The 13,996-nt window shown below is 41.4% G+C and overlaps 1 protein-coding gene across 1 annotated transcript in view; it reads left to right on the forward strand.

Annotated features, from left to right (window-relative positions):
• The first annotated feature begins 10,123 nt into the window (after positions 1 to 10,123).
• Tep1 (telomerase associated protein 1) overlaps positions 10,124 to 13,996 on the forward strand; it is a 48,096-nt gene continuing 44,223 nt past the window's right edge. Inside the window, exon 1 of the mRNA XM_087911894.1 lies at positions 10,124 to 10,289. The gene's annotated coding sequence lies outside the window, so the exon portion shown is untranslated. The remainder of the gene's footprint in view (positions 10,290 to 13,996) is intronic.

Genomic DNA, 13,996 nt, shown 5'->3' on the forward strand with positions numbered 1-13,996 from the left:
AGAACCAGCACAGTCACAGGGGAGGCTTGAAGACAGGGCCATCCTAATCACTCTCTCATGGTATAGACTGTGTTCTAAATCCTAGCTAAGCTTTGGGATTGTAGACAATAATTATGAATTTATACAGTTTCTGGTAACTTCTGAGAACTTACGTGTTTGTTTATACACATACACACACATGTGGGTCCATTTCTGAAAGATGTTCATGTATTGTTACCATAGTTGACTCAGAATATGGTGACTTGTGTCTCCTCCCAGAATAATGAAACAGATAAAGTCTTGAAAGTCTGCTGAGCTAGAATCACAAATGTGGGTACAAGTTCCAATTCAGTTACTGCCTTGGTAGCCATGAGTTGGTCATCCACTTAGGTTCTATGCTAATGTCCTAATCCATAACTATAGTTCCTCATACTGTAAACACCACAGTGCTACCACAGTTCCAAATATGGGGACATATTTGGGGAAAGTGGTCTCCATAGGCCACAAATCAGCTTCCCAGGTGTCTTGGGATGGGTTTCTTTTGCTGTGAAGAGACAGCATGACCATGGCAACTCTTCTAAAGGAAAACATTTAAGATTAATGGTTCAGTCCATTAGCATCATGGCAGGGGGCATGGTGGCATGCAGGCAGACATGGTACTGACTACATCTTGATGAGAAGGTAACAGAAAAGTGGACTTTGACTTGGACCAGTATCTTCAGCACAGGGAACCTCAGAGTCTGCCCCCACAGTGACATACTTCCTCCAACAAGGCCACGCATACACTCCAACAGTCACACCTCCTAATGTGCCACACCCTCTGGGGGGTCATTTTATTTCAAACCACCACAACGTACCCCACAAAAGGAGATATGATTGCCCTTGTATACTTCCTCACTCCTACACCCACCATCGCTCTACTTCCGCACATACGCTCAAGCCACACCCAGTGTCTCAGGCCACTTCCTGTTGCCTGCACGATGTAGAACTCTCAGCTCCTCTCCCACACCACATCTGCCTGCATGCTGTCATTGTTGGAGTACCTGCCATGATGGTAGTGACTGCACCTCTGAAACTGTAAGCCACCACCTCAATTAAATGTTTTCCTTGTAAGAATTGCTGTGGTCATGGTGTCTCTTCTCAGCAACAGAAACCCTAACTAAGACATATGGGAAGACACACTGTAATCCTTTATGAATAGGACCCACCTCATGAATAAAATGATGTTTCCCAAACAGCTGATTAACTAAAGCATGTATTGTCATGTAACATGAAGGCCGGCTTGTTGGGGTATCTGTCCCACCCAGTACCCCACAGCTGGCAAGTCCCAAAGAAAATCACACAGAGTCTACATTAGGTTATAAACTGATTGGCTCATTAGGTCAGGCTACTTATTAGCTCTTATAACTTATGTTACCCCATTATCCTTATCTACGTTAGCCACATGGCTCAGTACCTTTCTCAGCTGGGCAGGTTACATCCTGTCTCTTCGGTGGTCTGCGCAGGAGTGGTGGAGGGAGCTTCCTGCTTCCCAGAATTCTCCTGTTCTCATTGCATCACCTCTACTTCCTGTCTGGTTTTCCCGCCTATACTTCCTGCCTGGCCAATCAGCATTTATTTAAAATATAATTGACAGATTACAGACAATTCCCCCACACCACTGTCATCTCTGAAACAGGGCTGCAGCAGCCTAGTAGGAGATATCAATGGACTGTCCTCCCACAGGGGATGCTCAATATCCCCACCTTGTGCTAATACTTTGTAAGTCAGCCATTGGAAATAGTATGTAAACAATTTCTTAAGTCTATAATTTACCATTACATGGATGACATTTTGCTGTCTGATTCAAACTTTAGAAAGAATGTCTAAAGAAGTAAAGAAAGTTTTGCCAAAATGGGGACTACAAATTGCTTCTAAAAAATACGAGAGGAGATTCTGTCAAGTACCTAGGTTATAAAATAGGTTTGCAGAAAATTAGGACACAAAAGACACAAATTAGGAGAGACTGATTATGGACTCTTAATGAATTTCAAAGATCATTGGAAGATATTTCCAGTCTATGACCGGCTGTTGAGATAACACCTGGTCTAATAATTCATTTAAACAAAACCTTAGATGGTGATAAAGATTTGAATAGTCCCAAGAGAATTAATAGCTGAAACGGAAAAGGAACTGACAATAGTTGAGAAATTGCAGGAGGCACATGTGGATAGGGTGAATCCAAATCTTAATTGTATTCTAGTCATATTGTTTCCAGAATTTCCCCTACAGAAATTTTAATGTAAAGGGATGATATTATTTTAGAATTGATCTTTTTATCATATAAACCAAGTAAAAAATTAAAAACTTATGTGAAAAAATTCTCTGAATTAATTATAAAAGGTAAATTAAGACTTCGTCAATTAGCAAGTAGAGACTCAGCAAAAATTATAGTGCCTTTCACTACTGATGAAATAAAAAAGTTATGGGAAGACAATGAACCATGGCAAAGAGCTTGTGCTAATTTTTTGGGAGAAATTAATAGCAATTATCCCAAAAGTGATAGACTTAACCTTATAAAGAAAACTTCTTGGATTCTTTCCCGAATTGTACATTGATGCTCCAATAACTGGGGTCCACACATTTTATACTGATGCAAATAAATCAGGGAAGGCAGGTTACAAATCAGAAGAATTAAGTAAGGTAGAACAAAGCCCTTATAATTCTGTCCAGAAGGCAGAATTATATGTTATTCTCATGGTGCTAAGGGATTTTAAAGAACCCCTTAATATAGTTACTGATTCACAATCTGCAGAAAGAGTTAGCTTGTATATTGAAACCACTAATTTTATACCAGATGATACAGAATTGAGTTTATTATTTATCCATGTGCAAGACATAATCAAAAATAGGTTTTGTTCTATGTACATAAAACACATCCAGTCCCATATGGGTCGGCCACATCCTCTAGCACAAGGTAATGCAGAAATTGATCAACTATTGATTGGAAGCATGTTACAGGCTTCAGAATTTCATTTAAAAAATCACGTCAATAGCAAAGGTTTAAAGAAAGAGTTTTCCATTACATGACAACAAGCTAAGGAGATTGTAAAGAGATGCCCGACCTGCTCTTTCTATAACCAAACACCACTACCTGCAGGGACTAGCCCAAAGGGAACTCAAAGAAATTAAATCTGTCAGATGGATGTGTTCCACTTTGCAAAAGACAGATAATGGTCCAGCATATGTCTCTAGCAAAATAGAACTTTTTTTTGCTTATTATCATATTAAACATGTTGCAGGTATACCACACAATCCTACAGGTCAGGCAATTTCAGAAAAATCAAATCAAACCATAAAGGATATGTTAAACAAACAGAAAGGGGTAGAAAATACCACCAGAAATAGATTGCATAGTGCTTTATTAACCTTAAATTTTCTTAACACTAATGAGAAAGGGACAACAGCATCAGAGAGACATTGGATAATAGAAAAGTCTTCTGAATTAAAATAACTGGTTTATTTCAAGAATGTGCTGATCTCTCAATAGAAGCCAGGAGATGTGTTGCATTAGGGAGGGGGTTTTGCTCTTGTTTCCATAGGAGAAGAAAAATTATGGACACCATCAAAATTAATAAAGATTTGGTTTGAAGAGGAGAAACCTCTTGGAAAGAAGAAATGACAGCTCATCCACAATGGTGACAACCATACAGGTGGTAAGGAAAGCATATAGGATGGGGGCAGGGCTCTGTTCTTGCCCTTTCAGAACACTCATCTTCTAAAATCCACGAGACCCTTGATGTTTGGATGCTGACAGAAGGAAAAATAACTACCCAAAAAGGATCATCAAGAAAATCAAATATGATTCATAAGCACAAATCTTAAAAAATGTACATTTATATATTTATGAATATATAGAGCTAGTTTTGGAGTTGGGCAATGACTCTGTCCTTCTTTAAATCCAATCATGTTGTTAAAAGAAAAACCCAGAGTTTCTGTCTCATGACATGAGCCATGATATGGGACAAAAAAAAAGTATTTATAAAAAATTTCACTTTTCTTTACATCTATTTTATCTTTATTGTACCTTTCATTGAACATATATGTCTGTATATGTCTATATAAATAATGCTTAAATTTTCCACAATGAACAATAAATTTTCCTGAAGTAATCTTTGAAGTTTCCAAGAAGAAGATGGGGTCCCATAACAACAACTTCACCTGGTGATAAGACATTATGGTGCTGATAGCGCTACTACAAGACCTGTTTTGGGTGCCAGCTGCTCAAGATGGTTCCAACTTGGTTAGCTAAAATGGTTCTGGCCAGACCTCCACCAAATACCCAGAAACTATTTACAATTATACCAGACATTAATCTTGGAACTTAACCATCATTTTACTTTCACAGGATCCCATAGAAAGCACATCGCCCCCATGACAGCTGCAAGTAATTCTGGAAGATGATGTCCCCTCTCCCAACAAAGTTTGTCCTCAGGATTAGGGACATCATTTAGGAGTTGATTATAATTGGTATAGGGTAGGGGGTTGGAGGAAAAATTTTATAGGCTCAGAGATCTCTTTGAAAAAAATTGGATGTGATAATAGATTGCTATGAGCTTACTCACACTAAAAATAATAGTGAGTAATAGAGTGAATACTTATGAGTTATTATTTATAGGCAATTACATTGGTATAGATTCTTGTATATTGATATAAAGTTAAATTATATTGAATATTGTATGCATGCATGCTTCTGCCTCTGCTTAAAACATTTTTATGTATTGATATAAATTTATTATATTGCAATGTACATCTCTGATCAAGATACTTATACATTGTTTACATTTGGAGGTTATTGTCTTCATTTGTTGCACAGTTGTTTATTGTCTTAATCTTAAAGTTAGATAGGTATTAAGAATTATAGCTCAATAGTCATCTATGTTTGTCATACTTATAGTTAGACTAATCAGGTCTTTAGATACATAGAGATTATATTCTGCATAGATAGATAATCTTCAACCACTTCAAAGAGCTGTCAAAAAAGGCATTTAAATAACTTAGGGTTCTGTTGAAGTGAGACACGATTGCTCCTGGCAGCACCGATCTATTCTCAAGAAAATGTTGAGCACCAAAGACACTCCACTTGGAGCTTGTTTTCTTCTTGGCAAAAACTGCCAAAGAAATGCCCATGCCTTAACCACTGACAAGATACATAGTATCCGGAAATGAATAAGCAGAACTGTCAAATCTTGCCAAGACAGGGTAATATGGTTTTGAAAATTTTCCTGCCTCTGAAAATGATCTGTCAGTTACCCTAGGCTTTGCCAGAGTTGGTTGCTTCATCGTTACAAATGAGACTTTGGGTGATTGCCCAGGTAGCCAGTTGTCTCTGTCATTTGTTGCACATTTTGGAATTTGCTTGATTGCATTTCTTGCTTACTCAAGTAATATTATTTCCCTTCTCAGATCTTCAATGGGGTTGAAGACTGGATAGTTGTAGCTACTTTCCTCTCATGACTTGGCCAAGTTATTTATTATACAAGACTTAAGCTAGTGAGGATAGGATATTTGTTTTTATTGTATATAATTTTGTATTAGGCTTAGAATTCTCTTATTTAAACAAAAGTGGGAGGTGCTGTAGGAAGGCTTGCAGCTTGTGGCTGCCTGCCTACTGGGGCGTGGCCTCCTGCCTGCTGGGGCGTGGCCTCCCGCCTGCTGGGGCGTGGCCTCTTATACTATATATGCGGATGCAGAGCCTGGATCCGTCCCTCTTTTCCCTCCTTTTCACCAGCTGCTCGTTCAGATTGTTGGATTGCTGGATTTGATCTATGTCCACCGTTCAAGCAGAGAATTCTAATTTGTGATTTTACCCCTAAATAAATAATTATTTATTTCTCATTTCTGAGCTAGTGTGGGATTTCTTTTAAGCGTCTGTTCATTAGTTCAGGTTATGCTTGGGAAGCCATATTGGTGTGACTTCTGGGGTAGCATCTGACATACCTAGGAGACACAATCTCATAGTAAACGCCTTGGTCCCCTGGTTCTTTCAGTCTTTCCACCCTCTTTTCCACAGTGATCCCTGAGCCTTGGTTGAAGGAGTTGCCTTGCAGCTGTACCCTCTGGGGTTGGGCTCCACATCTGCATGCTGGTTGGTTGCAGTTTTCTGGAATGGTCTATGTATGCTGCCAAGAGAAGCTGCCTCAATGAGGGGCGAGGACATCACTTATCTACGGCTGTAAACGCAAATATTTAGAAGGTAGTTAGGGAGTGTGCTGGCTAGTTTTATGTCACCTTGACACAAGCTAAAGTCATCTGAGAGAAGGAGACCTCAATTAAGAAAATTCCTCCATAATATGAGGCTTTGGGTGAGCCTGTAGGGTGTTTTCTTAATTAGTGGTTGATGAGGAGGGCCCAGTACATTGTGTGTGGTGCCATCCCTGGGCTGACGGTCCTGGGTTCTATAAGAAATAAGACTGAGCTAGCCATGAAGAGCCCCCTCCCGGGCTTCTGCATCAGCTCCTGCCTCAAAGATCTTGTCCTTCTTGAATTCCTGTATTGACTTCTTTCACACTGAAATGTGATGTGGGGGGGGATCTGGAGAGATGGGGGGAAGGGGGAAGGAATCTGGAGGGATGGTTTAGCGGTTAAGAGCACTGACTTCCTCTTCCAGAGGTCCTAAGTTCAATACCCAGCAACCACATGGTGGCTCACAGCCATCTATAATGAGATCTGGTGCCCTCTTCTGGCCTGCAAGCATACATGGAAGGAATGTTGTATACATTTTAAATGAATAAATCTTTTTTTAAAAAAAGAATGTATGATTTAAAAAAGAAATCAGAGAAACATCACCACTCACAATAGCTACAAATAGCATAAAATAACTCTGAGTAACTCTAACCAAACAAGTGGAAGACTTGTATGAAAAGAACTTTAAATTTTTGAAAAAAGAAATTGAAGAAGACACCAGAAAGTGGAAAGATCTCCCATGCTCTTGGCTAGGCAGAATTAATATAGCAAAAATGGCAATTGGCAACCTTTCCAAAAGCAATCTACAGATTCAATGCAATGCTCATCAAAATCCCAGCAAAATTCGTCACAGACCTCGAAAGAACATACTCATCTTCATATGGAAAAGCAAAATAATACTGTACAATAAAAGAACTTCTTGAGGTATCACAATATCTGACTTCAAACTCTACAGAGCTACAGTACTTAAAATACTCTGGTATTGGCATAAAAACAGACAGGAGAACCAATTTAATTGAATTGAAAACCCAGATACTAATCCATATACTTCCAAACACCTGATTTTTGACAAAGAAGCAAAAAATATCAAATGGAAAAAAGAAAGCATATTTAACAAATGGTGCTGGCATAATTGGATATCAACATGTAGAAGAATGAAAATAGACCCATATCTATCACCATGCACAAAACTCAAGTCCAAATGGATCAAAGATCTCAACATAAAGCCAGCCACACTGAACCTTATAGAAGAGAAAGTAGGAAGTACACTTGAACGCATTGGCACAAGAGACCATGTAACATCCGATTCTGTGTTACCCTCTTGGTACAGTTCGCGCGCCTCCGTACCGATCGTGAGTAGGGCAAAGGCCTGGAGATTGAAAGAAACACACAAGAGACCTGGGTCATTCGAAAGGAGATCAGCGGAATGCCACTTTATTCAGCTTTTTTGCAAAACTCATATACTTTGGCTGCTGCAAAAGGATTACCTCCCAGGCAGGGGGGAATCTGGCTGCTGCAAAAAGATTTCCTCCCAGGCAGGTGGGAAATTACCATACCAAAGATGAAACAATGCCCTTCAGCTAATCCCCAGGCTAGGGCAGAGGAAGCACAGAAGCAAACAGGATACTTAGCCTGCTGGCCAGAAACCATCCTCAAATTACACCCCAAGGAGCAAGGGTAGACCGCGCCCTACAAGACCACTTCCTAAATATAACCCCAGTAGCACAGACACTGAGAGAAACAATAAATGGGACCTCCTGAAACTGAAAAGCTTCTGTAAAGCAAAGAACACGGTCAACAAGACAAAACAACAGCCTACAGAATGGGAAAAGATCTTCACCAACCCCACATCAGACAGAGGTCTGATCTTCAAAATATACAAAGAAATTGGTTATCAAAATAACAAATAATCCAATAAAAAAAAATGGAGTACAGACCCAAACAGAGAACTCTCAACAGAGGAATCTAAAATGGCTGAAAGACACTTAAGGAAATGTTCAACATCATTAGTCATCAGAGAAATGCAAATCAAAACAACTCTGAGATTCCATCTTACACCTGTAAGAATGGCCAAGATCAAAAACACTGATGACAACTTATTCTGGAGAGGTTGTGAGGAAAAGGAAACACTCCTGCATTGCTGGTGGGAATGCAAGCTGATACAACCCCTTTGGATGACAGTGTGGCGATTTCTCAGAAAATTAGGAAACAACCTTCCTCAAGACCCAGCAGTACCACTTTGGGGTATATAGCCAAAGGATGCTCAATCGTGCCACAAGAACATATGCTCAACTATCTTCATAGCAGCATTGTTTGTCATAGCCAGAACCTGGAAACAATCTAAATGCCCCTCGACCAAAGAATGGATAAGGAAAATGTGGTACATTTACACAATGGAGTACTACACAGCAGAAAAAAAATAACGACATCTTGAAATTTTCAAGCAAATGGGTGGAGCTGGAAAATATCATTTTGAGTGGGGAAACCCAGAACCAGAAAGACAATTATCACATAAATGGTTTTTAAACATAAAGCAAAGAAAATCAGCCTACAGTTCACAATCCCAGAGAACTTAGACAACAATGCAGACACTATAAGAGACATACATGGATCTAATCTACATGGAAAGTAGAAAAAGAAAGATCTCCTGAGTAAATTGGGAGCGTGGGGACCTTGGGAGAGGGTTGAAGGGGATGAGAGAGGAAGGGAGGGGAGCAGAGAAATATGTATAGCTCAATAAAAATCAATTTAAAAAACTGGAAAAAAAGAAAAAAAAAAGTGTGATGTGCGAGGAAAAGCCAAATAGACCCTGTCCTCCTCACCTTGCTTTGGGTCATGGCGTCTCATCACAGCAACAGCAACCCTAACAACGACAGGATCTTGTTAATCACTACGTCTGTCTGTTCTGAAAAGTGTGTCCTTTTCTCTGCATCTGCTGCTCACCATCTCCCGCTGTCCCTTGCATTTCCCTGGTATCTGCTACCGTTGTTCCTTTCACAGCTCTGTCTACTGTCTCTCCCAGGGGTCCAAGGCTTTGTCACCCAACAGAACAATCCCAGCCGATTCCCTAACCAGGTGCCTCTTACCCCGTTTCTCCCCCATAACAACGTGGGTTCCAGGGATCAACCTCAGGTTGTCAGTCTTGGCAGCGAGTGGCTTTACCCTCTGGGCCAACTCAGATTTCAATACATGCAAAGAATTTGTTACTAGAGAGAACTTGTGCAAATTAATGGAACGTAGCAAAACCTGTGTTTCTAAAAATCTATGGGACATCAATAGTTCACATGGTAGAAACAGAGAGATCCTCATAAATATCAGGGAAAGGTGCAGCAAACTCACAGACGGAAGCTTATTATAAACCCATGTTTTCTGAATAGCTTCTCTACTAAAATCAGATAAAGCATAGCTTTCACATAGTCTGTTATTTGAAGAACAAGATTGCTCCCTGAGAGCTTATTACTGTTTAATTACTGTTGCTTCCATATAAAGACTTTATATGTGAGCCTAATATTTTTTGTAAATAAAAGCAACAGAACCAAGCACAGCTGGCTTTTTTAGAAAAATAGCAAAGTCGGTGGTTTTATCGAAGAAATACACACTCTGAATCTAAAGAAAGTTGTTGGAGATGAAGAAGAAAATATTCAGAGAAAGTCAATGGTGTTTTCATTCCACATTTTGTTACTCCCTTTTAAGCTTCTTATCAGAGGTTTGTCCTTCCCAGTTCAAAGTCTGTCTTCTCCGGGAAGTTGCTGGAAATTCTCTAAACCCAACACACTATATATCCCTGTAGTTTATGGCTTGTAGCACCGCCCTTTGCACTTGACAGAGGTTTGTTGAATCAAAGTGGAGGAGGACAATGAGTGGGAAATAAAACTGACACTACTGCAAGCAATTTTAATAGATGTAAGGGACTTTTCAAAAGGACTGGTGTGGGAGAAAGGCATTTCCTGCTGGCTCTCTGACCACACGTGTGCTATGAACATGCGAGCATGTATGCATACACACAAATTAACTAGATAAAATTGCAAGAAGAATGTTTAAAAGGCTTCCAAAGATTGAAGGGAAGGAATACTGGCAATTCAGAGGTAAGTTGGTACATGTATTATACTTACCAATAGCCGCTGAAGCTCAATGTCACTCAGTAACAGCCAGGGGTGTATGGAATAGAGAGAGAAAACCGTGATGGAGAGGAGGAGATCTTAAGGGATGGGTGAAGAGGGAAAAAAGGGAAGACTATGGGGACACGTGACATGACGATAGAGGGGTGGCTCCTGGGGAGAAGGAGAGGAGCAAGAAGGAGCCAGGGAGCTGGGGTCTGGTGGTGGGGGTCGATACAAACAGAATGAAGTGTAATGGTGTGTGTATAAGGAAATGCCATGCTGATAAGGGGAAGAAAGGAGTGAATGTAATCAAAATGCATTGAATAAAATCTCTAAGAATTAAAAACTACTTACAAAAATGTTATAGTTAAATCCGTTACTTTGTACACTAACTTAAAAAACAAATTATAGAGGCTAGAGAGATGGCTCAGTAGTTAAGAGTATACTTTGCTCTTCCAGAGGGCCTGAGTTCAATCCCCAGTGCTCATGCCAGGTGACCGTAACTCCAGTTCCTCTCCGCCCCCCAAGAGCAATCAATGTGCAGACACTGCACATGACATTAAAAGTCAATCTAAGAGAATAAAATTTAAAGTTGAGCAATTATTTAAGCACTTGAAAATAAAGAAACTATGACATTGGGGGATTAAATGAATTCTCCATGGTGGAAAATGGCAGAGTGTCTCATAGGCTCTGAAGAGTGACTTGACTGTCAGGATCCCAGTTCACCAGTGATAGCCATGGAAGGAAAGCCTGCTCCAACCCACAGGTGCTACAGCTCAGGGAGTCAGGTGTAAGGAAGCAAATGTGGGCAGTGAACATCTAGCACCATCCAATCCAAAGACGAGCGGAGGCTGGACTTGGTGACCATCTTCTTAGTTAAAGGTTTTCCTTGTTTTCTTTCCCCAGCTCCCAGCAGACCCGTCCTTTAGCATTCAGTCAGTGTTAGGGACTGTCTCTGGAAGCTAAGTCCAATTCAATTTGTAATTTATTTTTGCAATGATTGTTCTGTCTCTTTAAGAGACAAGCCACATCCACTCCCTCCCCATCTGCTGAGGCTGATCTTCAGCTTCCAGTCTGAGCTCACTCTCTTTTCCATCTTCCTCTCAGAGAGGCAGCTTCGCTTCTGCCTCTCTCCCCACTTCTCCGCTTCCCCCCTTCTCTGTCTCTTTCTCCTCTCTCTCTCTCTCTCTCTCTCTCTCTCTCTCTCTCTCTCTCTCTCTGTCCCCTTCTCCCTTCCCCCTCATAACCCCCTGAATAAATAGTCAACCTCACTTTGCATGTCATGTCTATCCATGTCTCTGTCTCCTGCCCGCCTGCCATGTGTCTCTCTGTCTGGGACCAGCCATTGCTCGGGGACCAGCAGCCGTCTCTGCCTGGGACTGGCTGCTCCCAGGGCCCGCCGCCTGCCGCCACATGGCCCGCTACCACCATTTGGGACCTACAGCATTTCTGCTGCCTACTGCCACCTGGGATCTTGCAGCATTTTTTAAAAAAAATCATAAAAGTTTTCTTTGTTGTTGTTTTGTTTTGTTTTTAAACTAGAATCTCATGTAGCCCTAGCTGGCTTGGAGTTTGATCTCAAACATACAGCAAGTCTCTTGCTTCTGCTTTTGTGCTTGGATTACAAGTAATTATGCATGTCAAATTTTTAATGTATATACTTACAATTCAGGTTGGAAGGTATATTCCTTATTAAACTTGTTCAATAAAAATTACAGGAAACCATTGTTTCGGATTACATTTCTACACTAAAAAACGGAAACTGATGTGGTAGACCATGCCTATGAGCCCACAGCACTAGGGATATAGAGGCAGGAGGATCACTTCAAGTTCAAGGGCAGTCTAGTCTCCATGACGAGTTCCAGGACAACCAGGACTTTGTAGTAAGAAAGACTGTTTCTCAAAGAGCCAAACCAACTGATCAAACAAATTAACAAATGAACAAATGAACAAAAACCAAAACACCCTTGCTGAGGTTAAAGCTCCAGGAAGCAGAGTCACAGCCTAGTTTCAGTTTCAGGGACAGGGACAATTTCTTTGCTTTAACCCTTAGTTAACCAATCGTTTTTCTGCTGTTAAGTCTTGCTGTTCACAGTTGTCAGGGAAGCATCTGAAATACCCAATCTGCCTCTCGTTCTTTTGTCTCTGCTTCCTTCCACCTTTCTGTCTGCAAAAGCAATGTTTCCTGCTGAGCCTACAGGAATGTGTATTTTCTGAAGGACCATTCAATTCGGATTTTATCTAATGAAGATCTTTAATGACTGAGGGTGTAACTTTGTCACAGAGTGCCTGCTTAGCGCCCACAGCAGCACCTAAAAGAGAAAGGTCATTGATGGGGTCTCTCCTCTTAGTTCCATTTTCTCACTATATCTCTTGTGATGGCTATCCTTTTTAAAAATAAAATATACATTTATTAATTTTCTGTGTGTGAGTGTTGTATTGCCTGAGGAAGCCAGAAGAGGGATTCAGAACCTCTGGAGCTGGAGTTGCTATGGTTAGCACTATGCGGGTACTGGATCTTGGTCTTCAGCAAGAGTAGGCTCAGGTGCTTCTAACTGCTGAGCCATGGGATACGCCTTCTTGTTGTCAGCTTGACACACGCTTGGAACTGACTTGGTCAAACTGGCCTACGGACATGTATGTGGTGCACTATGTTACTGTTGTTACTAACTGATGAGGAGAGCCAAGGCCACCATGGGTGGTGCTACCCCTGGTCAGATGGGCCTGGGATGTGTAAGAAAGCTGGCTGAGCAGAAGCAGGAAGAAAGTCAGTAAGCAGCATTCCTCTATAGTTTCTACCTTGGTTTCCCAGGAGGATAGATCTGTAAGAGGAAAAAAATCCTTTTCTCCCAAGTTGTTGTGGTCAGGTTTTTCCCTCCCTTGCTCCCTCCCTCTCTCTTCCTCTTTCTTTCTCATCCTAACAGCAGTCTCCCCTCCTCTCCTCTCCTCTCATTCTCTTTCCCTCCATCCATAACCCCCAATCCACTTCTCCCCTATTTCTGTTCAGAAAGGGGCAGGCCTCCCATGGGTATCAACAAAGAATGGCCTATCAAGTTGCAGTAGGACTAAGCACCTCCCTTGGATTAAGAATAGGTAAGGCAATCTGGTATGAGGAATAGGTTCCCAAGAGCCAGCCAAAGTGTTGGAGACAGCCCCTGCTCCTACTGTTAGGAGTCCAAAAGTAGACCAGGCTCCAAAACTGTCACAAACACGTGGAGGTCCTAGGTCGGTCCGTGCATGCTCTCTAGTTGGTGATTCAGACTCTGAGTTTCTGTGAGTCAGGTTAGTTGTTTCTGGGGTATTTCTTGTGACCTTGACCCCTCTGGCTCCAACAGTCCTTCCTCCCTGTCTTCTGCAGGATTCCCTGAGCTCAGCCTAATGTTTGGCTGTGGGTCTCTGCATCTGTTTCCATCGGTTACTGGATGGAGGCTCTCTGCTGACAACTGGTGTAGTCACCAATCTGATCACAGGAGATGGCCAGTTCAGGCTGCATAGTCACTATTGTTAGGAGTCTTAGCTGGGGTCCTCCTGAAGATTTGTGGGAGTTTCCATTGCATCAGGTTTAATCCTGACCCCGAAATGCCCCACCTTTCCAGCCACCTCTGTCAATACTCTCCCGCTCCATCCATCTCCAACCTGATTCCTTGAGCTACCAACCCCAACCCCCTCCCCCAGTCCACCCAGAACCACTC

Source organism: Myodes glareolus, chromosome 12 (assembly GCF_982192425.1).
Source record: "Myodes glareolus chromosome 12, mMyoGla1.1, whole genome shotgun sequence".
NCBI classification, from domain to species: domain Eukaryota; kingdom Metazoa; phylum Chordata; class Mammalia; order Rodentia; family Cricetidae; genus Myodes; species Myodes glareolus.